Here is a 27,578-nt window from a genome sequence, read left to right as displayed (position 1 = left end):
AGTCGATGATCCTGCTGTTTGCATCGGATGACGCAGTCACAGCGTGAAGGTCGCATTTTTAAGCAACTGCATCATCCTGTTGACACTATTTGTTTGTCGATGGTCAAGAACAATACCGGCTTATTTTTACTTTTCCATATACTTCTCCGCGATTTATTTGAGGAGACATTTGGCAGATTATTGAAACAGTTAAGATTGATAGCATGAGGTTGGCGTTATCTTCATTGAAACGTCGTTATAAGTTATGCAGAGTTTAAGTTTATTATTATTATATCTATACATAGTAAAATTATAGTAGTAGTTTCATAATGGAATCCCATGGTTTCTTCTTTAATTTCGTAGTGATATAAGCTTCGTACACTTTTGCTGTTAGCCTGTGTCACAGCAGTCTCTGCTCATTTCTCATCGATATCGTTGCTCTTTGCATCGCTGCTGTTTCGAACCTGGACAAAAATAGCACAGAGAAATTACTGCTCGATCATCAAAGTGCTGTAAATTTATATGCATTTATGGAAAATTTAATGGAATCTTGGTGCAAAAAAGCATAGAATGCGCCTAGTCGAACAATTCTCTGTCTAAGTTGCATTTTCCAAGTTACATTCATAAATGACGAATTTACATACGTTGAAAGAAATGGTATGGTGTTTTTATTAGTTTCGATTCTACGCGAGAATAGATCATGAAATTTGTAACAACGGTAGATAGGGCAGCATCATAATTTCATGGAAGACGCTAGAAATTCTAAAGCGAACGATGTACGTAGTCTGTTCGCTTTAGATCGTTGCTGTTCTTCTTCGCAACGCTGTTATTTCTATTCGAAATGAAAATAGACTGGGAAATTTCTAATAACGAATGATAACAGTGATAGTCTAAAAATATGAGGAGTTATGAAGTTCTTTGCAACGCTATTGTTTCTATTCTAAACGAAAATGGACCATACAATTTCCGACGATGAAGAATAACAAAGATAAGAAGACAGGAGGAAGTTTGAAGCGATCGATTCGCTCTGTTTGTCTTGCATCACTGCTATTCTCCTTTGTAACATTGTTATTTCGATTCTACATGAAAATACACCATGAAATTTCTAATGGCGAAAGATAACAGCGATAATTTGAGAGCACAAGGAATTCTCAAGCTATCGATTTGATCTGCTCGTTTCAGATTGCTATCGCTTTTCTTTGCACCTCCGTTGTTTCGATCTTGAATGCAACTGGGCATAGAAAATTATCCACCAAGAATTTAGATTTATTTCCGATCCTGCCACTTTACTAGCTCCTCAGCTATCAGATTCAAAAGATCGGTATTCCAATACTGTTAAATATAGAGCGGTTAATAAGAGCAATTATCGACAGATATATATAGTACACGTAAATAAAAATATCGATTGCATCAACGATTTGCATATACGAATAAGATACGAATAATTATAGCAATAAATATCAAGTTATCACATAATAATTACCAAGTTATCAATTATAGTGTCCAAACCTATTTGCTCTATTCCGCTTGAAATCTTTTAAAACCTGTTTAACCAGAATTGCTGGATTATGTACAAAATTCTATTGCAGTATTTTCATTATAACTCAGCCTACTTCTAAATTAATTCAACCTTATTTCAACCAACTACTGTGATCATGTACTTTGCTATACGCTAACGGTTACAGTTTCCTTCGATTGATAATCACTTGTATCAGTCACTATCGCTTCTTTACAACCACGCAGCGACTACTTCCAATTACTATCGTCTGAATTTTTCTTTAATTCTAATCGAATTAATGTTACCTTACGAAAGGAAGTAGATGGTGCGATCGAATACGTTGCAACGCCGTTGTAGCCATTCTTCGATCGTAACGGCGGTAGACGCAGCGCCCGGATGCTCAAAGATCGATCTATATGTCGAACAGCCACCATAAACAATCTTTCACGCATGTTCTGCGCAGCGTATAAATGATAAAACAATTCCATAGCCGAACTAATAATACGTGTTCGATACAGAAATTGATCCATAAAGCCTCACGACCGTCTTATTACCGCGTACGGAAGATTATTAAGCACCGCTTAAAATTATTAAACGCCAAGAAGAAAGACCATCGAACGAATTCTCGGCCGTTATCATTTGCTCGCGCCATCGTGGCTGGCACCGAGTGCGTTCGAACGTTTATAAATCCAATCGTGCACTCCAGGAGATATTCTTGCCTCCTTGTGTTCGTCTCCGTACGCGCACCGCCACCACAGAAAATTGATGCGACGCAATTTAGATTCGATTTGTAGCCGGTGCGTGTATCGCGGTTAATCCGATCGACGGAGTCCTGGTTTAATGTTAATTAAATAGGAGAAAAACGAACCGAACGGCCACACACGAGTCATAATCGCTTGCTTGCCCCCGCGGTCGCGCCCGTCCCCTGATGAACTCGAAGATTACTTACATCGGCGCCACCCACTTGCTCCTCGCAACTATAAGACGCTGTGTTAAGAGTCTTCGCGTTGTCGCTTCTTCCGGTATGTACACTCTTAGTCATAAGTCACTGGGTACTTGATACTTTTATTAGAGGCTAAGAATGTTCGTGTAACTTTCACAGTGTCGAAACGACGACATGTTTTGTTATTGGCTTAAAGCATTTGATCGTTGTTACATTTGATAATATTTTTCAACATTTAACGATTGTTAGTTTGTATACTGATTTTAAAAAGATCACGTTAAAAAGGTCTGTTAATCTAATTGACAGGAATTTTCTCAATTAAATGGCTTTAAATCGATTGAATCCTAAATTAATTAACTGCACTTTTTTAAATCCCCCAACTTCATCATCTAAGTAGATGATTAACGTTCAATTTTTAACAAACAGATAGCTTGCCTGCATAGATTCATTTGTGATACAAATAACAGTGCATTCTTACATAAATGTAACAAAAATTATGTTTCTAATGTTCTTCTCTATTTTCCAATTTATATAAGTAATTCGCATCCAATATATGTTTGATATGAAACACTAAACTAAACAGAACTAAACTCGGACAAAATCTCTTCGTCAATGAAATTTCTTCCAAACGAATCTGTCTCAAAATCGACCAAATGATACAATTAAAAATCAACGAGTTACCGAAAATCATCCACAAAACAATCTCCTTACGATTTCTAGATAACGAAATTGTCGAAATCGTGAGACGTGCGCCGGTAACTTGGCTGTGATAATGAGACGAAATCGCGAGAGCAGGAAATAGCCGGTGATTGTTGAGGTACACAGCTTCGAGGGTACACGGAGAAAGGTGTTTGCGGACAACCTTGGTGGGCCCCGAAGAACGGGGGCCCCGCATTGTTGGTAGGTGTACCGCCTGTCGCTGGCCTCTGATTCATTGCCGCGCCTTGCAATTCATCATTCTACTTCTCGTGTCCTAGCGTCGTTCTGCCCTTTCTTCTTCCCTATTCTTCCTCCGTGCTTCTCTTTTCTCCCTTCTTGTTCTTTCCAACGGGCAATCCGCTGCTGGCACCAATGGTAATCACCGGTTACTTTTTCGTGAAACATTTCATTTTCTTAATTATTCAAATGTTAGATAACATCGTCGAACGTGAAAGTACTGAGTGGAAAATAATGTGTATAATTATTTGTTACTTTATTCTACTTTCTTTTTTATTTTGTTATTGGAAGATGTGTACGCCGTAATATACTTTTAAATGGCGGGTTGAATGGAAATGTTGTGCAGATGCATCTCTTTTCAAAAGAAGAGATAAATACAGGAAACGGTAAGTGAGACGTTTGATTGTACAGAGGATCTTCTGCAAATTTCCAAACCTTTATGAATATTTATTTACGCATAGTAATATGCTTTGATGTTTGACTATAGTATGCTTTGATGTTTAATTTTAGCTACACTTATTTTCCCACTTGTACTACTTCTCCTCCGACTTTCTCAAATAGAACTCTTAATTTATCATGTGGACGTTTTATATACGTATCTCGAGAGGCTCACATTTAGCAATCGAGTCCAGGATCGAAGAATTACGTTTGATTGTTCATATATTATGTAAACCGCTTGAAATTACAACATATTTATATGAATGACGATGTATGATATTATTGACTTATTGTTTGCAGAATTGATATTACCTTGAATATATTAGCTATATATTATTCAATGATAATTAAGGAGTTTTCACGATATTTTACGGTATTTTGAAGATAGAATACCTTGAAAGCCAGAATAAAATAGATATCTGCAACTCTGAGACAATAAATCTTCGTTTCAACGTAATCCAAGAATTTCTACCCAAAGCAAACGTCGATTTACGATACTTTTACTGTCAACCATTCCGTATGGAGGGAAAACTTCTTCATTAACTTCTCCCACGTGCAAGTTCCACCAGGTATCTTGTCATTAACGACGATCGGTCGAGACAAATGCAGGAGATTCCAAAGGTAAATGCACGCTGTGAAATCTCGCGAGAGAGAGAGAGAGAGAGAGAGAGAGAGGAGGGGGAGGAAAGAAGAAAAACAGAATTCTTTATCATGATATGAGAAGACTAATAACGAGAGGCAGAAGAGGATCGTAAAATCGAATAAGGTTGGGATCGTGCGTCGATCGCCGAAGTTGACCGGCCTAGCTCTTCTACGCAAAAAGATAAAAACTGGCAAAATTAACGAGGAGGTCGTAATATGTCGGTAACAGCGTGCAATTAGAATGTGATTAAATGGTGGCGAGATAACAGCGAACGAAGGTAACCTTAACGGTATAACGGGGACCAGTGGAGTGGAGAGTGGTTTCTCGTTGAATTTCTTGGATTCATGATCGAGATAGGAGGTGCACAGCCTCGTGGACGTTCATTCCTTTTCGTGGATCCCTTTAACTGATAACGATCCATCGTGAGGTCCCTCGGGGTTCCTGCTCGTACTATGCCTAGGTATCTTTGAAATCGCGAGAAGTGCGATTCGTTACGATTGCTGAACTACCGTCTACTAAATGCTGTAATTACCATCGTTTAATGGCCCATCGAGGTAAATATACGTCTCACGGCGCGGGGAAAGGTCATACATATCTCATAGCGCGATTAGCCGCGGCTGTGAATAAATCTGTGCATCGAGAAGGGAAAAAAAGCGGCGAAACCGGCGTCAGGAGAGGTTGGAATGCGTCTTTCGAATATACGTGCGAACCATTAAGGAGTTACAACGGTATAGATCGTATCTGGCCGGCATTTAGGATCTGGTTACGTTCAAAGACAGTTTTACAGGGAACGATAAGCTGATACGTAAAGAAGGTAGAGTTTATTCTCGACGCGGAATGAAATCGTTGTTACTCCAATGATAGGTTCCGTGCTGGATCATTGCGTTCCGTGTGTATTATTTGTCTAATCGATGTACTTGCGGGTTCTTTGATAAATTTATTTTCTCTATACTGTAATTGTTGCTTTAATACGTGAAAGTTTGGAAAAGTTCAAAGTTAAAGCAATGCAACTTCGGTGTATATTATTTTCTGTATTATGCACCTATACTACCACTCGAATGTGTTAGGACGTCCCCTGTCGTTAATGAAACCTTGGCGTTTGATGTAAATTGAGAATTACATATTGCACATATGTTTTAGTAAAATCACTAGTGCAATTTTGTCGGATAAATAATATTTGCTTAGCTTTTTCAATTTTTGTATCTAATGTAAGAATTGCTGTAAGACTTTTGAACGGGGGCATGTGTCGAGAAACAACAATGACTTTAATTTTTCATGTGAGAGGTAAAAATATTATTTTACAATAGTAGGGTAAGAATTTTTAGCGAATGTAGAGTAAAACATATACATCCTTCGGTATCATTCGCTCTCGTTACAAATAAAAATAACGACCAGTCGATTTATTTTATACCAATCACATATCCAACCGGTGTCCTTTATTAACATTTTCCCTTAGTAGTCATCTCCGCAATCTTTCCGGTCGCGTTATTTTTTCGCAGACACAAAAAGTTGGGAAAACTTTTACGAAAGCTATGCTTCGCACCACAGCAGAACCGAGGATTAAGCAGCGGAAACTTCGTGAGCATGGATTAAAACTGCTAAAATTAATTCGCGTAATTGCGGTGGAAGCGATGCTGCTTGGTTGCACTCAAATCTTTAGTTTTCTGGAATCGAAGGGATTTCCTCTTGGCTAGCTACAAGAATGTTCCAACGGGAAACGTCCCTTTATGTAGAAACAAGTTTCAAATGTACTGAAGTAGCTACAAGTTTGAAAGTATATCGTTGGATTAACCATATCTTTTAAGCTTTTGTTTGAATCGCCAGCTAATTTGCTGCAGTACGTTGTAGTATTTTGTTACGAACTATACAAGTTGTATCGTGTGCTTTCGAAGAATTTTAGTACCATATGTATAATAGCATATATATACCTGTATTTATAAAAATATTACGATTGGCAATATGTAGGATAAAATTCCTCCTCATTTATCATTTATCTACATCTGTTATACCTCACTTCATTTTTATCGTTAAAGGTAAATAAGGATACCTTGCTTTATTATCGACACATAAGGTTTTTGATTAGAATAATGAACGGTGGTGTGATTGTATCGTTACAATCTGGTTAAAACTGTACGCGTTTAAAATTCAAATTATTCAAGCAATATCGAAATCGTATGAATAATTATGAGCGATAGCGTGCATAATATATTATTTTAATCTGAATTTCATAATTTTTCTTTTTTAATCTTCTTCTGCAGTTAATGTTAGGGAATAAGTGTGAATCTATATTTTCAGTGTATTTACAATGTATGTATCAGTAAGATATTTTGAACATTATTAATTATTAAAATCTAAAATTTATCTGTGACATATTTTGAACTTTATTAATTTAAGATATCAAATTTATCACAATGCTGTCTATAGTTTCTCGGCAACTCTTGTCGATTATATTCTGATACGTGTTTCCATCTCTTTCTTAACTCTTACTTTTTACAAAACAATTTCAAGCTTCACCAATAACATACGTAATTTCTACAGATAATTCTCAGATGCAACTAATACACTAATTTCTTTGTAACTACTAATTAATACCTCGAGCAATCGCGAAGTGCAATTTCAAAATAATGAATATTAAAATAATATCTTATACAAGGTTTCCGTCTGGTTCGTCTTTACGGTAATCACGTTGAATTCTTTATTACATTAAACCAAGCAAACGGGCTCCTCCTTTCCGGTTTTTGTCCTCTTCAGCTGACGACGCTCGAGGAGTCTCTACGACTTGGGTAAACTCCTATCTGTCGCTTCGCATTAATTAATTAACGTTCTCTTAATTGAATCACTCCGCGAAACAACGTCGCATTAACTCAATCGTCCCTCGCGGATACTCTCACTCAAGTGAGCCGACGACATTTCATTTGCTTTTCACTCATGATTCCTTACCAGTTGTTTCCATTCCGGGAGAGCGTCGAGTGGATTTTCATTAGAGACGAGTGTCGTACCTTCGTATACACCTCGATTAGATTCGAGACAATGCACAGTGCGCCATTTGAGTGATGATTCGAGACAAAAATCAAAATTCTCTGGCCATGTTCGCCACGTTTGCAGATCAGGTTCGCACGTTCGCGGACTAGGTTCGCATATTTGCAAGCTACGTTCTCATGATCCACAGTGTGGTATTTGAATAATGATTCGAGACAATGATAATGTGCAGTTTTCTTGAAACTCGATATCAGGGGATTCGACGTGGGTAAAAGTGTGTTTGTCAAATCCTTGCTAGTACTATTCCTTGCTCTTACTATTCCTGGCATAGTTTAATTATCTTGAATATTTATTTCTTCGTATAACCACACAGGATAACGTTCAAGTAAATAACACCGATATCGGGAACAATTTTTCCATTTGTCGTAAGAGCCACTCAAAAATAATTTATTATTAATTCTCTATCGATTGATATTGTATTTTGTATATGTCATATATTATCATGATGATATCGAATAATAAAATCAAAATTAAACGGCGATTATTTCGATTTTTGTCCACTTCATGCCACTGTGTGCAGCGTTTAAAATTTTACTGACAAACGCGGTAAAGCAAAAATTTCACATTCGAACTTTGTAAAGGAAATGAAAATTGTATGAAAATTTTCAAACGGAAAAATTATAAGTAAAGATATGTATATATACGTATATATTGATTTGTACTGTGAAAATTAGATATCGAATTTAGGTATGACTTATTTATTTGAACATTTACTATAAAAAATTTTATGAATATGTCACGTATTTTATACAAAATAGTTCTAAATTTGTAACGAGACGCGACTATCGACAATATATCGGTAAAGTTTGAAACCAATGCGAAATTGTACATGGAAGTTACGAGATATTTATTATCGCATACAAAAATATTTCAACGATCAATTATCCGGTGTATAATATTAATAAGCCTCAACAGATTTAATAAGATGATCTTTATATTATTTAAAACGATTATTCAGCTGTATTGAACGCACGTACATACGTTTGCAGTAAATGTGTTTTAGCTTCTGTACATTACCGAATTTTTTATCCATATAATCATGACGATCGTGCCTCCTTAGAAAAATTTTACAAAATTCACGTATATTCTATTATAAAAATACAAGACACTTCTAATTTTTTTATATAAAAATATTCCTCTTATTGTTACCATTATCGTCATAACGTACAATTACACTACAAATACAACTAAATTCAACTTCAATTCCACGGTGATATCGGAACACATGTTTCGTTGAACAAAATTGAAAGAACACCACAATATGAAAATCGACGTTGTTCTCGAGAAAATTTCTAGAAAATCGCCTTACAGCTCGCGAAAGCCACTGCCACGGCGGCGAAGCGAAATCACATTACGCGGAAACGGGTGACGTTTCTCTCCAAGAAGCAACGTCAACAACCGGTAAGAAAAACCGTCGCCGTCTCAACGATCATTCCACGACTCCGACAAGTCGGTACGACCGTCCTCGGCAACATTTTGCAATTTGTATCTATCCGTTGCTCGCCCTCGAAGAATCTGCGAAAGAAAGCATCAAGGGGAGAAACGAAAGCAAAAGGCTAGAAACCGAGCCGAGAGACGACTGTTCGCAGGAGAGAGGTGCAGATGCGCGCGAAACATGAATTATTCCTGGCGACGTGCTGTCCAGAAACCGCGGGGATCCTGTTTCCCACGATTCATAACGCGTTATCAATAATTAATCGCGTTTGAGGAACACAAAAGCTCGGCGAGGACAAGGCCAGAAACCGACGCGGTTGTTTCTCGCACAAAGACGAGAGAAACCGCGTTCTACGGGAACCTTCAGGTTGTGTGGAAGCGCAAAGGCGATCTTATTCCTGGAAAATCAACTTCCCCGTAGTCACTCCCATAAATCTCCGCCGATGACAGATCAGTATGCGATCCTCGTTATCGATGCGCGCGCCGATTTTGCCGATACACGCGTCTCAGACGAGCTGGACTTTCGATCCTTTCGAGAGATTCTGTCGTTGCTTGAGAGACCCGATCGCGAACGTGGAATAATGTTTGGTGAAGATGTTTAGCGATTGTTCCGGCACGACGAGCATTCATTTGCAGAAAACGATCGGCGCTTCGCGTAAATGCGAGTGCCGGTCGCTCGTGTGAAATTTAACCCTTCGTGGTCTGGTATGTCTGTCCTCAGCTACCGAAACGTTTTTACTCTACAAGTTGTATTCGTAGTCACCGAAGCAAGGAATCAGCCCTAGTAAATAGGATCTTTAATAAAACTTTACGAGTTAGCGTGGTTAGAAAATTTCGCCCCTTAAAATATTTAGCAAGAGATAGCTTTATATAGCAAAAAGAAAGTTAGGAAAAAAACGGATACCGTGAAATGTAAAGTAACGACGATGAATTTTATTTTCATTCTTCGGATGTCTCCTCTTATTACAGTAAGTTCGATAATCGTATTTCGTTATAATGCTACTGAGATTACAAAATCTTTCGTACAACACATACATTAATATATTCATAGAAGATTTTCTAAACACTCGAATACTTCATGAGCTAATATAGTAATATATATGAGTTTAGTTTCGGAAAAGCGATCGATTTCAATGATTCGTATTCGATGAAGATCGGTATAACGGGAGATGTTGCTGTGGATTTACCTGGTTGGAGGATTGCGGCGAGCGTGGGTGTTGAATAAATAGTTTCGTCGTTGCGTACTGCATGAATATTTGCGGATATTGTAAACACGATGATATGATGTTTTGCAACATTGTAAGAGGATGTTGCTGTATGTGGAACAACATTGCTGATATTTAATAAATGATTCTATTTCATGGGGATTTATGGTAGCAGGAATGTTGCGAGAGAACCTTTTAAAGATAGGAGTCGATGTTGAGAAAAGGTGAGATAATGTCAAGGAAAGATGTTTAACAGGCAATTTCACTTATGTAATAATATTAAACTAAACGTGTATGGTATGTAACTAAGTGTCGAGGATGAGTATAACTGAATAAATAAGGTGCGCTAAGAAACAGTTACTAAATCAGTTATGACTAAAAAGATATGAAATAGAGAAAGAATTCTTGTTTATTACTAACGTAAATTATTATGTAGCTTCCGCCGTTCAACATTATCGTAGACTTCTAACGAAGAATCAATTTACGATTATGTCCGTTTATTTATATTTCACGTAGCTATTTTAAAAGCGCTTTCTTAACTCTGGTCTCAAATCTTCCTTAAAATTCATTCAGCGGTATTTTACATTATGAGATTTATTCTCTTTCAACCTCCATTGTCGACTGTAGGTATTTTATTTATCTATAAACACAGATACTAATTCATCATAAATAATTTTGTGCCTATTAATACGAGATAACAAAGTAAATTCGAAACGTTAACTTAGATACTTCTCATCTGTGTCTCTTGAAATATAAATAAATAAAACGATATTTCTTCCCCGTAGCATTTATTTAATCATCCATATAAATAGATTATTTTTAATAAATTATGATACTTCAATATTATCAGAAATATTTTAATATAAATCTTTTTCTGTTGCAGGTAAGAGTTCCGGAAGTACAATAAGGAAAAAGCATGAAAGTTCGTATAATAATCTTGTTATTTGATCGGCGTAGATTATACATTACAGATAGAAATTGATATGCAGATTCTCTCCCATCGATTCTAAACTAGTTTCTCGGCATTCCGGATATTTATATACACGTGTGTACTCAAAATAACGACATTTAATAAAAACATCTCATAAAATATACTGCAGTCGCAACAACAAGACATACGGTAAGCACGGATCAGGCTCGGTAAATCTTGACGAATTGCCGGATTACTACACTATTCTTTTTTTCATAAATTCTCCAAAAAATTGATGTTGAATACGCTTCAGTGCATAACGTTTACCACACGATCTTTACGAGCTTACCTCAGGCTTTAAATCCCCCCCAAAAACTCACTTCCTTTCTTAAAATGAAACCAAGTATAGAATCACATTCGTACGTACACACACAGACAATTTGAATATAAAATCACAATAGATTTCGAAACAGATTCCAAAGACACGTTCGCTCTTTTCCTTGAAATAAAATGAGAACAAATCAGGATTGTATGCGCATACAGAAAACTGAATATGAAACGAAAATATATTGCTATTTTGTGGCTATTTGTAAAAGTTTCGTTTGTAAATGTTTCACTATTGTACGTCACGGGCTGAGCTGCAAAATATTCGCGCTAAACGAGAAAGGTATCATAAGCGTTCGCCGCTTATCGCAGAACGGAATTGTTAACCGGTGCTGACTCGACGCGAGAATCGGCCGTCGATTGGCCGACGCGTTTTTCGCGCATAAATTACCGGTTACCGCGCGCGCCTCGGATAACAAATTTTCAGCACGCTGCACGCGCTCGAATTTTTCCAAGCGCGTTTATCTCGCCGCGAACGATCCCATGATATATTTATGTACCCTGGCCGATGTGTATTTATACGCGGTTCCAGGGGAGCTGCGCGGAGGTTCCCAGGAAAGCAGCTTCACGGAAGCTCGAGCTATTCAACGAAAGGTTATACCCCATGTTTGAACTTCGAACCATGCTAACGAAAAATATCGAGTGAAAAAGCAATTTTTTGAGGTGTCCTTTATAGATTTTCATTTTATGTAGTTTGTAGATTTTCTATGTGTTTCTGGTAAATCTTTATAATTTTAAATAATATTCTTTTCGTAGTAATGAAAATAAATAGAATTTGTTGCGTCTGATTGTACTGAGTGTAAAAATTACATCGGTCTAGATCTACTGACTGACTATAAAAAGCCAGTAGAACTTGTTTGTTTGATGACATAAAATTATTTTTTTTTACATAATGCCATAATGCCAATCCCCTCATTGAACGAAGACAAACTGCTATCGACACTGATGCCTATTTTTAGACATTTTATGATATCCAGTGAATAACATCATAAACATTCGAAGATTACACGAAAAAGGCACGATAGGCATATTTTTATCTGACTTTTTTATTCTAGTGTCAATAATTTTTATTGTTCTGTAGAAGCCAAAGATATAACTGTTGGAATAAACTTGAAGTAACGTTACAGTAAAGACGACCATTTTGATAACACGAGATTAATTAACAACGTAGTTAATTCATAATCATCTAGATGCAGAATACTGAAGTATACGTATATTGGTAATTTTAGTCGATCGTCGTTAATTTGTGCAGATTTGTTAAGTTTTATAGGAGAATATTAGAGAATCTTGCTATGTACGACTCTTTCTCTTAATTCCATGCAAGTGTTATGCTTACACCACAAATCTTTCTGATTATTGAATTTTTTTTATTATTTACTAAATTATGGATCATGTATTATACATGATCATGCATAGTGTCGAAGAAACTGATCAAAGAAAATTGTGGAATATAATACTACAGGATATTAACGTATTCTTTCTGCGCAGCTTTCATATGAAAATGTTTAATTTTCTCTCGATCCATTACCATGACACCGTCGAAAACACAAGAAACTTCTTACCTTAAAATTCACCACTCTTTCGCTCTAACCAATCTTCTCTACCTTGATTGTATAAAATCGCGGTCCGCGAGCCGTTCCATCTTCCACGGGTCCAAAATTACAATTACGCGGTCCCCCCATCCGCCACCCAATAAATAACACGTCGGCTCGCCTCGACCCGATGTAAATCTTGTCGATCGTTAAATCACGCACCGGCGAGATTACGCTTTCGCGAGGATCCCGCGTAATGATCTCTCATTGCTGATATTTCATCGCGTTAAGTACAGCCGGACGTTTATCGCCCGCACGGCCGAACCATTCGCGCGGTGGTCCGTTAATTTCGTTACGAAAATATTCCAGCATCCGACGGGAAATTGCCGGTTCGCGAATAGAGACGCTAGAGACGCTCGTTTCCACGGGAGGGATCGCGATTATTGGCATTCGGCCGGGCGCGTCTCATACCGCGCGTCTGTTTACGAAAATGTCCCTTTCCACGGTTGTTTGACTTCCGGTTGATCAATGGCCGCGCGCATTTTCCACCGGAGCTCGTTAGCTGCATCGGTTCATGCACTTAGAAGGGTATATTTATGGAGAAACGGCGCATCGCCGCGAAAATATGATCGCGCCAGCCGAGTGTTGTTGAATCGACCGCTGCCGGTTTATTGATGTTCCGCGTGCCGTATACTCGCGCGTAAAATGCGCACCGGAACGCGTAACAGCCGATGCTTACAAGATGTCGCGCGTCTGTTACGTGTCAGAGTAATTCCTTCGTAACTGTTCGTTCCTTGGGTTTTTGTTCCTGTCGTACGACTGAGTGAAATAAATGGAGGGCTGAAAATCATACCGCGTAAAGTGCAAGTAAAAAAAAAAAAAAGAAAAAGGAAGGTTTGAGAAGTTTCATTTAGTCGTATGTTTCGCCTATCGAAATTACCATCTATCTGGTTTCGTATTTAATAAATACGTGTTATAATTGTATACTCTGGCGCGATATGTTTTCATAAGAGGAATATTTCGCTGTAATGATGAATATTATTTTGTAAAAATTAGCAGGGGAATAAGTAACACGGAGTATTTAGCCGAGGAATAACTAACTGGCTTTTTAAAATACTAAAAATACCCACTACCTTTATATGGTTAAGAAGAATCATATTCGAGGAATACTTAATGCTTTATGCCGATAACATCTTCATATAAATATATGCAACATGTATGAATTTAAATTACGCTTTGATAAGAACCAGCAGTTTACAATGTATCACAAAGTTAATTAAATTCGCAAATAAAAAAATTTTTAATACATAATATGTAAGTATCATGACTAGCGCTGCTTTTGAAAACACACGTTATTAAAATGGAGTTTAATATCTGAAACAGTAATTACGTGGAAAGGTAGGTCACTCGCCCAACGTCGCTCACACTTCTAATTAAAATAACCCAGCATCGCGTGCATTTCATTTCATAATGTCCATAAAAATATGCATTCGCAATTCACTTAAACGTTACATTGTACCGTACACGAGTCTCCTTTTACAAAAACATCACCTTTCGCGGTTGACATGGTCAGGCAAAAATATCATGAGGCGCGTATTAACATTGCCGTGGAACACGAAACGTTTAACGATGATAGATACACGAGCATAAACGGGCCAGTCAACTTGCAATGCACATTAACCACGTTAGTAATTACCATGAAGTGTCGTGTATTTCAGTTGATTGCACTGGCATGCAGGATTGTACGGAGATGCAGCGACAGAATAATAATTATATTTTCATCCATTGACCGCTGGGAATAATTAAAAAGTCATATCGGTCACTGCTTCGAGCTATGGATCACCGTTAAGGAAATAAAAGGGATGCACTACGTTCGTTTGTAACGCGAATGATGTCCCTGTTTATCGGAGTAATTATCAAAATTAGTCGATTCCCATTAAAGATGTACCCGTTTCTAAACGCTTGTTATGGTTCATGCTATTAAAGTGAATATAGTGTAATTTGTTTGATACATCGATGCAACTCTATACGCACTAATACAATAGGTGTTCAGTGATGATAAGATTAAATGACTTACGCTTTATGACTGCGATTAGTTCATTCTTGCAGTATATTGAAGAAGTTTCAATACCTTTGTTTGTATAATCGTTAAGGGTAGGAGTGGCAAAGCGATTTAAAGTTATACGACGAGGAATTTTTGAAGCAGATATTAAGCTTTTAGTCGAGGTAATTTCTATTTTTCCTCCGTTAGATTTCTTTCTTTCTTTCTTTTCAATATCATTCGTAATTCAATTTGAATTCAATTCTTAAACTTTTTACATTCGATAAGCAACGTTGTACTTACTTTAAAGGGTTATCTGCTAGCGTGCCAATTTTCCAGCGACCATATGATGCAGGATATTTGAATCAAGAAAGACGACAGACGCGTCAACAAAAGGAACTCTAATTCTTTCCTCGTTAAATTCTGAAATCTCATCTTGAAACCTATGAAGAGACAAGCTCTGTTCTATCGTTCGTAACTTGTGTCTATGTTACTCGAACGGAAGCCTCCGATTGGATGACGAGGCGTTTTAATAACGCTCGATATCCTCGCTGGAATACGATACACGTCAGCTCCGAGCGGCCGTAATAACTGCAAAACGGGATCGCGGGTACCGATTACGTTCAAATTGCCTGCAAACATTTAATATCGGCAGTGCACACCACGGCGCGGTAAAAGCGTATCAGCCTCGCGGAAATCGACGATTCTGCGAGAGACGGTGACAGGATCAACGGATGCACCGTCGACAGGATCTCATGCACGTACGTGCACTGTGCTGCCCTATCCACGCTATATCTCTATTTCTCTTTCTCTCGTTGCAAAGGCGTGTACACAGCGGTATAATTAGCGATTCGTGCATTTTATTCCCCTAATTACGAGTACATAGAACGCACGCGAATGTTTACACTCGTCTGGTATTACGTTATTCGGGGTAATTACAGGGTGCACGCCATTCCCCATGCATAAATGATGCGACCAGTAGGGATGGTCGGCGAATAAAAGCGATTGCTGCTGCTTGTTTGATCGAGGATGAACGAAAGACTCGTTGTTTCATCTGAATAGAACAGATTTTCGAGAGGCATACTGATTTTGGGGAGAATGTTTCTGGCGGTGAATGGGGTTTAGGTTTTTCATGTTTATTTGATAATTGCACGAGTATTCAAATAAAATAATGGACGTGTATGTATGTACTTGATCGAGTGAAATATACTTACAGATTTGCGTTAATTTTCATTGCTGACAATTTAATCATTCTTTTTACAACGTGGAAGATAAATCGATTAATAAGTTTCTGGTTAGACCTAAAATTCGATGTTAGTAAAATTTCCATATATTTTCAATTGACCGATGCCCGATAGTTACCGCTATTAACCAATGATATATTTTTACGCTACATTTTTCAAGATATTCCAATTATTTTCAAACACCCCGACGGAATAATACCAAAAGTACATAATACTATATACTACGATCAACTACCTAAACCTAACAACAGCAAAAATAGTCAGCAAATTTCTACAATTCCTAAGCTCGTATTCTTTTCTTATTCCTCCTCTTACCAGACTCAACCAAAGTATCTAAATCCTCAATTTCTAAAAAGCAGTAAATTCATCCACCATCGAACCGTATCTTCTTCGAATCAACCGCTAAAAGCACATACCACGGTATTCCGTTAAAGCCATCAAGAAATGGCAAAAGCCCTGTCTGTCGGCAGACAAATTCATCCTGGCGGGGCATCTCTCTTTCTCTCTTTCTGACAAAACTTCGAAATTACAAGACACACGCTCGTCGCGCAATAATCAGTGCGTACACGGCATACATTACATTCTCGCGTTCCAAGCTGGACACGAGCGCGAGCGCGAACTTAAATGCACGCGCGTGTCCAGTCAGCAAGCAGCCCGGCCGTAATGGCCGATGATTGCCCTTTATTACAGCAACGGTCAAAGCACGGCCCGGAATCCGGTCCACACGGCCCGTACGCGGGCCGAACGCGAACGACGGATTCGTCGGTCCATGAGGATGTGCCTGTTGGTTCTCTACTCGTTATCCGAGGCGTGCGTGTGCCTTCGCTCGAACGCACGCTCTTTTCGACGAAATCAGTCAGCGACACGCGAACCACTCGTTCTAGGGCTCGCGAATGCTCCTCGACGATCGTTTCGAGGAAAAGGCGTTGGTCCTTGGACGATACCTGCTGAATAGATAGAAGCTTTTGATTAATTGGTTTCTTAATGAAACTACGTGAATTGAAAAAGGTAAAAACTGATTTGAATGAAGATTAAGTAGAGAATCGGTGGTAAGGTACCGTTTGGTAAGATTTTGGAATGTGTATATAGTTGGAATCTCTAAAGAAGGAGTTCAAATGGCGTAGATCTCAGAGACGAAGATTACAGATGAGAACGAAAGATGTTTTGCCAATTTTGGTATTTATACTTGGTATTGTTTGTTACTTGAGTACCGTAACTCTGTTGAATAATTTTCATTCGATTTTGTTACGTTTATTACGTTTGTAAATTAGAGCAGTTAAAGGATTTATCTCGCGATAGCCTTGAAAGCTAAAGTAAATTCTTCTACATAGTACGTATAATTTTTGTCGTGGAATATTTCATGGAATTTATATTCTTCGCTACCAAAGAAATTGTTTTGCTCTTTTTGTAGCCCCTTGCATCATTTGCCATTTTAATTGCTCAGATGTAAAAGTGAGATACGGTCTTTTTTTATATGCCTGAGAAGTTTAGAATTATTCTTCGGAGAATTTTTTCATTTTTTGACATTTTATCAGTTTGATTAGTCTGAGATCACGACGATAGACTAATGTTAGATAGCAGCCGGACAAGTTAAAAAATTTATGTATTCTTAAATGTTTGAAATCGTGAAGCAGTAAATATGAAATAGTTATTACACGATAGAGAGGCGAATAAAATTAAGCAATAGTTTTGTAGGAACCTACAAAGCGAATTGAGATAAATAGAATTCTAAAATTCAACAAATCCATAATTCATCTACTCCCACTTAATAAACGTCTCCATTGTGTCTTCGTTAAGACAAGAATTATATGAGAAATAAACTATAATACATCGCCATGACACATATACATCACAAACCAAATGTAACACTCATAGCACATATATACACGCAATAACATGTGTATCTCGAAATTGCTCACTCTTTTTATAATCTAAATTACGATCTCAACTTCGATTTCCATGTCTTATCACGCACACGCAAAGAAACCGACAAAACTACCACGACACCATCGAGTGTAATTTTCGTGTCTACATTGTATATGGTCAACTATATACTTTGCGCGGACTTATTTTAATAAAAAGTAACAGGTTAGGTAGTGTAATAACGAGTCACCAAAACAGGAGCGAAAAGAACGCACGATCCAGTACATTTTTCTTCGAAGGGCTGATCGCGTGGAATCGTCAGTTAGCAAAGGATTGATCATCCTCGATCTTCTCCACTATAATTTCGCCGGGTATCGATTGATTCGCGTCAATACCGATTTCAATCACTTTTAAATTTGTAACAAGAATTTTTTAATCATCTGAGAACACGCGACGAAGCGGCTATTGCAGAAGATCGACTGTATATTTTGGTTGCAAGATTCCAAGCTGAACATTGCAAAAAATATACCATAGAAGCTTCTCTTCTACATTGATCAAGTACGAGTGTTTCTCACGCATTCTTGCGTCTGCGAGTGTGTTTATGTAAATAAGAGTTTTTAATCAGAGGCTATCTCGGGAAATCTGTAATGCCTGATGAAACATACGGTATCGTGTAATTGATACCAAAATCTGCACGAATTACATGCAGGCTTTGAGGATGTTAGCTCATTAAATTTAATCAACATTGAATTTAACAGAGTGATTACCGGGATTTTGTTATTTATTGCCTGACGAGGCTCAGCCTAAATAACTGGAAGTTGAAATTGCTGTTATAACGTAAAGCGCCTACTTTCGGCTGTCAATTAGAATCTTTAAAATTTCATCGCACACAGCAGTACGGAACAGCCAAACGTTTTCACAAAAGTAGAATTAAGTGGTAGACGATCGTATAAATTTTGTACGAGAATTGTTAATAGTTATATCTAAAACGAAATAATGCTAGTGTATCTATCCTTATTGAGACAATTATAGTTATAAAAATTTGTTTAATTAAATCATTTTAAATTGCGTCCAATTTAATAATTTCTGCAGAAATGAAAAACAAAATGCCCTGGTGCAAATTCTCATACCAGTGATATATAGCTTCGTTCATAAGTATTGTTACACCTGCTGGTCTTGTACGGAACATGATAATGATAATTGATCCAAAGAAATAATTGACCACTTAGAATTTTGTGATTGTATGACAGAGATATGCAAAACTATTTGCAAGATTTTAGAATAAAATAATGGATTAACAATTACATGTTGGTGTCTATGGAGTTCTCTGGTTAAACATCGTTAAAAAATCTAAGACGAACTAAGTAACCTAGAGCCTAAGTCTGATTTATAGAGTCGTTTACAATGTGCAACTAAATAACTAAAACATAATTAAATATCTAATACAGATATACTAAATAAGGACCTAATAATACAAATAATGGTCCAAAGATACGACGCACACAAATAAAGGAGACACCTAACTTTATTACATCAGGTTGTCCCAAAAGTTCCTTTTGTTTTATAAGGAAGTAGTAGATGCACAACATTTTTTTGTTTTACATTATTTTATTGAATTACGTTTGATCCATTTTATTTTATTACCACAAAATGGATCATACATAAATCCATAAAATAATATAAAATAAAAAATGTTGTGTATCTATTATTTTACTTATGAAACGAAAGAAACGTATTTTACTTATAAAACGTAAGTAATATTTTTATTACGGTGTTGAATATTGAATTTTTTTTACAGTTTAAGCTTTCAGACGATGATTAATAGCCCTTAAATAGTATTTCGAATTTATTAAATTTTTTTATACGTTCCAATACTCATTAACGGCGCTGTATTTAATTCCATTAATTTTATTTTTATATATAAACCATCCTTTCAATACAAGTAAGAAAAAAATGTAATACAACACGCGTTCAATGAATTTTCATCTCTTGTGAGAAGTTGAATGTAAATCGAGAGAATGGAGGATACATCGCGGCGTTCCACGACGTCTCCGTCGCAACAAGTGCAATGTACACGCAAGGTGGACCGACTGGCAAGTTTCCAGGCCGTTTTCGTGCAACGACCGTGATATCGTTCCCATAATTTTGACCATCCTCCGTGACTATCCGTTCGTTCTTTCGTAGTTCGAACCATTCGCTCGACCACGTCTCTTAAATTGATTATCACTAGCACAGCTTCCAAAGTTTTGGCTTATTGAAAATCTATTTGTGACATTTACATTTTCTGTTGGTTTTATGGCAATAAGCAAGAGAGTTTTTCGTTGCGAGTCTGTTAAAGATTTTTCTGTACTTTTTGATTTATGCAGCTGACCAATGTCGCTTCTAAACGACGCTTATATTTATTTAAAGCTAGAGAAATCGAAATACTTTAAAGCTGAAGGCTAGAGATTCTTTTCGTTACAGAGGAGTGTGAATTATGACATTTGCTTCAAAATATCACATTTTGAAATTAAGAGAAAGAGACGTTTAAATGAGTGTTTCAAGTGAGATTACGAAGAAAGTAAATTATTTCATATCAATGGGTGTAAATTCGTTAGTCGGCAATTTAAAAACAGATACAGTAACTCGTCGAAATATTTGAAAATGTATAGAACTTTTCATGCATATACGAAGCGCATTATATCAACCATTTTGAAATTTCATTAGTTTGCAATACGAACGTTTCCAACGTAATCACGACAGTACCAATAAAATTCCAAAATGTTTTTTTTATAATGTACATACGCTATACCCTATAAAACATTTCTATGATAAACGTTGAAATACTTTTGCAAGCCATTATGTACAAAAATATATCTACAGAACTTTACCTCTAAAATAAACCATCACGATTTTTCGAACGAGACCCAGATATAACTGAGCATTAAATACGATCATCGCTTGGAGCGAACAATTATACGACTTTCTTACTTTTCCTTTACTCGATGCAATAACCTGGTTTCTCAGACCACAACACCGAACCCGCAGTTTCTCCAAATATTTCATCTGAACCACGCCAATCGATACATTCGTACGAACCTTTACACATTCGCACACGTGTACCAAAAAAGACAAAAAAAAAAAAGGAAGAAAGAAAAAAAAACGGAAGAAAGAAGAATGGAACGAAAAAGAAGCAATCATTCTCTCCATAAAATCGCGGGCACGATCGGTGCTGATCTGTAATGCAGCTGGCCGAAACGAAATCGAGTCCCAAAAATGGTATCCGTATCGACATCGATATCGCGATCGGGCGCGAGTAATCGCGATCGCTTTATCGGTCGGACGATATTAACAAGCGGGAATCTGACCAGCAGCTTTGGCAATGAAAGATGGGAACGGGGCTTTCTGGAGGCTGCAGAGAAGCAAGAAAAGGAAGAAGGACAACAGAGTTGGCAAGAAGGAAAAGAAGCGAGGAACGTATCGCTGAAAGCGAGCGAGAGGAGCTCGAGACGAAGAGGCAGAGGCATGCCTGGCCCGCCTCGCGCTTGCTACTCTCCGCAGCCAGGTTCAACGACACGCCTTGCCTTCTTTGTAGTAAACAACCTGGCGTAGACTCGCTCGTTGCCTTCTAGCGCGAGTATAGTGGTTCTCAGTCGATCTTCTCTCCGCCTTGCTTAATTAGCAACCACACCGGCCAAGAGTGACGTTCGGGCTTCTGCTCGTTTCTCGCAGATTCTTCTTACGTTGGAGAGTTACAGCTTCTGGAATGGGATGTTTCTGAGATACGCTTGGGATACTTGCGAATTACACCGAGAAGTTTAATACAAGCGCTACCGGCCATAAGCATCACCTGGTGATATTTAATACAAATTAAGCGTCTTCCACTGCTTTTATCCTCTACTTATTTTACTATAAATGTGTTCCTGTTAATCTAAAATACTAAATAGAGTAAAACTTTTTGCAATTTTCTAATAAATGCAACGGCGTAGATGTCTTGGTAATTATGACTGGTAACGTATACAAGTTTGTTCATAAGTTATTGTACACTTGCTAAATTCATATGTCGGTATAACGTTTCTTAAGAACTTGCGATTATCGAGAGCTATAACGTGAAAGTCGGACCAAAGGAGTCGAAATGAAAAATGAAAGAAAGTAAGATTCGAGACGTATATTTTAGAAAATATCATACACGTGTCAAGAAATGAATCGTGTTATGAAATTTCTGTGGGAAATTGCGAACTGTTCGTTCTGACCAATCCGGTAGCTGTAATGTTGGCATTGATTTGCAATAAAATCTTCAAAATATAAGATAACTTTGTTTGTAATGCAAATGATTAAAAAGTGGCAATTTTATCTTGCAATTAAAATGTTCATTTATCCCTATCCTAAATGTATTAATATAGATGTCTAGAAGCATATGGTCAATTTTTAGTAAAACTTTTTGTAATTAATTATGTTATTGGTATTTGATAATTTCTGATAAAATCTGTATTTTTATTTACACAGTTATTTTTTATTTATTATTTTATTTATGTATTTTGAAATATGCATTTATATTTGGAATTTTATAATTCAAACGTACTGTATCTCAAAAATTAATATTCTATAACTACTCGGAAAAGTAATCAAACGCGCATGATAATGATAATGCAGAAACACATATACGTATACATATAATATTTCAAGCTCTTTCAACAACAATAACTGTGGTCAAAGTAAAGATTCCAAAATATACATGACAAGTATTAATTTTTATTATCCATACCAAATAGTGAACCTCGCAAGACCTTAATAAATTTAATAGTAAATTTCTTCTTAATTATAAAATTCCAAACATCTTAAATTTTACCTTGTCTATGAAAAACTACCACATTTCATCGTTAATACAGATTACAATAAGCTACACTCACTTTGTATTCCACACGTAATTTAATTTTCTCCTCAGAGCTCTACGTGTGCGAACAGTTGCGTATGTTTTAAGCCGAACAATAACCAGTATTGACCAGACGTGATATCCCTGGCAATGCAGCTTGTAATTAAAAAGACGCGAGAAGCGTCGCGTTGCCGAGGCACGGCTCGCCATCGATCATTTCACAGCCGACTAACAGGACAACTATTTTCTATGGCGTGTTTACTATAATGAGGCCAGGCGATCGCGCAACGACTCGCGGCTCCGAGGGCAGGCCAGGTCTTCCTTCCTTACGGCCAAATTACAAGGGAGAAGGGATTAAGAAGGCTCGTGTCCGTGGTTTCACCAGTTACATTCACGAGGCGTGTAGTTTAAATCGGTCCTCGCCCCGTGGGAATTGCGGTGTACGCGACACTTTTTCTCTTCCTCCTAACCTCTTCCACCTTCTCTCCTCCTTCTCCCCTTTATTTTTCTCAGCATTGTGACTCGGTCGCCGACGCAATCGCAGCGATTCTCAAGTTCATCCGTGCGATATCCCATGGACCTATCGTTATGGTTGGTCTGTTGACAAGTTCCATTTTTTATTCTGGAATTTCTATGATAAAAGTGAGATTAAAGATTAATAAGGACAAGATTATTTTGGATAGATCGACTTTGATCCGGTTAAGATATAAATGACGATGACACGATTAGTTTCAGTGGAAACGAAACAACGCATTAGCAAATAGGGAAATGCGTGGAGACTGCGAGTGTTGACGGAAAAATTCGTATTTTTACAAACGCCATTGAAGCAGCAGATCTAACGAAATACAGAAATTTATTTCACTTTTTGAATATTATAATGGGCATTCTGCTTTGAATATTTCATGTACTTTTGCATTATACGCGCATTCCGTACATTTTTGTATTCTTAAAATTTACGATCTACCTATATAGAAATAGATCTATGTTAAATCGATATATTTATCCACAAACAGAGAAATTATTACGTGGAAAAGTTTGGAAATCCAAATGAAGAGCTATTAATTTTTTCCGATACTTGTGTTGTCATAATTGTTTTTGTTACTTAAATGTTGCAATATACGAAAAATGTAAAAATATTAAATCGGATTTAGTGATTTTTAAGTTGCAAACCGAGATTAAATTTTATAGCGAATTCGATTCGTTTCTACATTTAGATCCTGATCTACGTTTGCGAGTGTTACTCGATGTTGCAAGGCAAAGGAGTTAATTAATTAAGGAGGCGTGTTTGTCTCCCCATGAAGAGACATTGTGGATTGGATAATCGATCAGGACAATCTACGCCCATGGAAGCCTGGCGTTTCGATAGTTAGCAAGCTCCGAAAACCACCCCTTTCGCGTTTCCGACTACTGTTCTGTTTCTGTGTATTCTCAATAGATCCTTTTAATAGTTAAGGATATCCTAATCTTTTTAACGTCACGATAAATACTTTAATATAATAACTTTTGTATACAATAAAATCATTTTTTATTCCTACGTCATAATAAACAATAAAACGGTATGACTAATCTCATTTCATAAAAGAATCTTTCCAACCAATGCAATTTACTAAAAGTTTCCAACATCTCTGTTGAAGATACGTGTTGTATATTAAAATGAGTTATAAATTAAAAGAATAGCTCCTCTATATGAAAAACCTAATCGCGCGCAAATTCTCGATCATCCTATAAATATTATCGAATAATAATCAGCAGATGTATTTTCTGAATTTAAATTATTTTTTCCTATCTAAAATTTGATCAAAATTACCTAATCAAGAATAATAACCTAATTGTTTGACGTTCAATGTTCAGAGTTTAGAATCCTTTTCTATCTGTCGTTAATAATCAGTTATCAATTAATCCGTTTCCGAAAAGGACCATAAATAGCAGCTGGTGCTTATTATACTATGCAATATGTAGCTACGCAACATTTCATTCATCTTAATCTGATGGAACGCCCGTAAATTTGGCTAAGGAGGCGCTAAGACGACTTTGGTAATATGTAGCTAAGAGCAACGTTGAAAGGTATACGAATGGAATATTGAATATACGATTCAAAGTGTATACTTAGTTGCTCCTAATCGCGAATGCTACCGGCGCTTTTATGGAGCTTGGCAGCCAGTATTCGTAACATCTGTTACTCAAGTGTCGAGTTAATGCGGTGTTGTGTTACAAGAACAAGGAACATTGTATTTGAACAACATCGAGATAGCTGGAAGGGTGCTGTTGTGGTGTAGATGATGATCGCATTTGTTATATTTCATCTTCGCAATGAATCGTAGATGTTGCTGTTGCACGATGTGCACAATGTGATTCTACAACAGCGCGAGACACGTTGAAAAACGACGAAAAGCTTCAGTAGACACAACCTGTACAGTTTCAACGTAGAATTATGCACACAACTACTATGCAGCTTCGGTGTGATTGATGCTAGGGAGTAGAATGCATGTATTTGGTATTTTTAAATGTATTTTTAAATCTTGACGATATGATTATATTTTATATTTTGGAGGAAGTGTGGATTTACATCGAAGCGTCAATATGTTTGTACTTTTACTGATTCGAACGGGAGATACACGGAATCTATCAAATTGGTCGATTTCAACAAGATTTTAATCATTCGATTTCTGAAACGTTAGATAACAATCGCGAGTGGTTTTTATAGTGTAGCATGTAATTGATACTATAGCATTTCTATTACCTCTATTACTTCTATTATTATTCTATACTTCTATTATTATATGTTGTTCCCTATGATCATGACGGAAATGGATCTTTTTAATGGATCTTATATGCGAAAAAGTTCTGTGCTTTAACTTTCTGTGGTAATAAAAATGTAGATGCTCTTTTACATCTTGATATAACTTTCATAATATTTATATTAATGACAAAATATTATGCTTTGTAACTAACATTTTAGAAATATCTACGGATCTCGATGTAATCGTATAATTCTCATTCCAGGGGAAACGAAGCACCTAATGAATATAGAATATTTCACAACTGATTATACCATGACTAAAAGCATCGATAACACAGTAAATAACACAGTCGGAAGTATCGTTGACACATTTATTGCAGAGAATTTCATTGAATCGCCGTTGTCATGCCTTGCCCATAAAACGTAGATACTTATCAGTCATGATTTACAGTCGTTAATTTACTCTTGGCCATTAATTGCCAAGTGCAATTGGATGAAACGGACAATGTTTCTCTTAATCGTCTACCTAGCGACAAGTTCCATTACAAACCGGCCAATATTGTTCATTTAAGAGACATGAAATCTTCTGTACTGTGCAAAATACGAAAATCATGATACGCGATCGTTGATATAGCCCCATAAATCATGATGTCGTCTGTGGCATCTGTTGCTCAAGTATGCAGCCACGATTACCCCGTAATGCAAGGGTGAACCAACGTACAATTACACAATAGCAAGTTCCTCGAGTCTGCTCGTCAAAGAGCGTGTACCTTAAGCCAGGGATCTACTGGCAAAATAAGGTAGACTATGCTATGCTAAATTTAAAGATATTCGCTTCAATGCGTGCATATCTATAACGTCATTTCCAAAAGCAAAACTTAAACTACGATTTGTTTTAGGTTTGGATAAGCTAAATTGTATTAAATTTTACTTTTTACAGTCAGAGATAGAAATAAACGGATAGGTAATGAAAATAGGTAAATATATCGATATTTATGTTAATTTCATGTATATAGCATGATTACACAAAAATGTAAATATCAATTTTAATTATGTATTAAATGATCTATGTACTATAAGAATATATATAATAGATAAAACTTAAGTTCCAATACTAATACGATTAAATTGTATTCATACGTATTTCCATTATTTGTCCATTAATTCTTGTCGTCGACTCTATGTACCGAAGCAAATAGTTTTTAAGTTAGCATAACATAGAACAGTGTAACTTAGCCTACCTTTCCGGTGGATCCTCGCCATAATTCATAGTCTACAACAATGTTGCTGGTTTTCTGTCCGTTTGCCAATGCAGATCGCTATCTAACTGCCACTTATTGGTAGCTGAAGGCACTTCGTTCGAGCGTGCAAAATCGAAGAAATCGTAGGGCTACAGTTTAGTTGCGATATTAAACGACGTCCTCTTTATTAAGCCGATATGGGAGCTGATAAGGCGATAGGAGGGGCTCAGTTAGAACCTGCATAGGTAGAAGGGAAGCTATACATCACACTGAAGGCTTCGGGAACAGTAATGACTAAATTGCGAACTTCCAGTGCGCCTGCACTTTCGTGCCTTGATTCGGTCTGGCATTTTTACGCGGAAGGGACACCGTGTGCCCGGGCTGCATTACATTTTGCCGACGACTATACAGTGACATCAGTAGACAATTTTCGTCACTGATCGTTGACTCGTGATTGTAGATCACATCGAAAATTATAGGAAAATCATTTTAATTCGATTGAAGTATAAGTACACGAAATAGAAGAAATTTAAAGGTATTGAAAGAATAATGATGATGATAACAATAAAATTACGACTTATATACTTATGGGCATATAAAATTACGACTTATATACGATATACTTATGGGCAAAAGGATGTTACGAATACACATAA

At 36.9% G+C, this 27,578-nt stretch overlaps 1 long non-coding RNA gene across 2 annotated transcripts; it reads right to left on the bottom strand.

Moving 5' to 3' along the window:
* Window positions 1–139: 139 nt before the first annotated feature.
* On the bottom strand, window positions 140–27,125 carry LOC125385384. 2 transcript variants are annotated; one of them, XR_007224566.1, is made up of 4 exons: window positions 26,923–27,125; window positions 21,672–21,829; window positions 15,286–17,173; window positions 140–443 (listed from the first exon to the last, which is right to left on the bottom strand). It is a non-coding gene; the product is annotated as an uncharacterized LOC125385384 (long non-coding RNA). The 2 variants fall into 2 exon arrangements; XR_007224567.1 differs by having other exon boundaries at window positions 141–443; window positions 15,286–17,170.
* Between the last annotated feature and the right edge of the window lie 453 nt (window positions 27,126–27,578).

The sequence above is a fragment of the Bombus terrestris genome, chromosome 7, assembly GCF_910591885.1.
Source record: "Bombus terrestris chromosome 7, iyBomTerr1.2, whole genome shotgun sequence".
Taxonomy (NCBI): Eukaryota; Metazoa; Arthropoda; class Insecta; order Hymenoptera; family Apidae; genus Bombus; species Bombus terrestris.
Note: the sequence above shows the minus strand (reverse complement) of the source record. Positions and strands in the feature narration are given on the sequence as shown.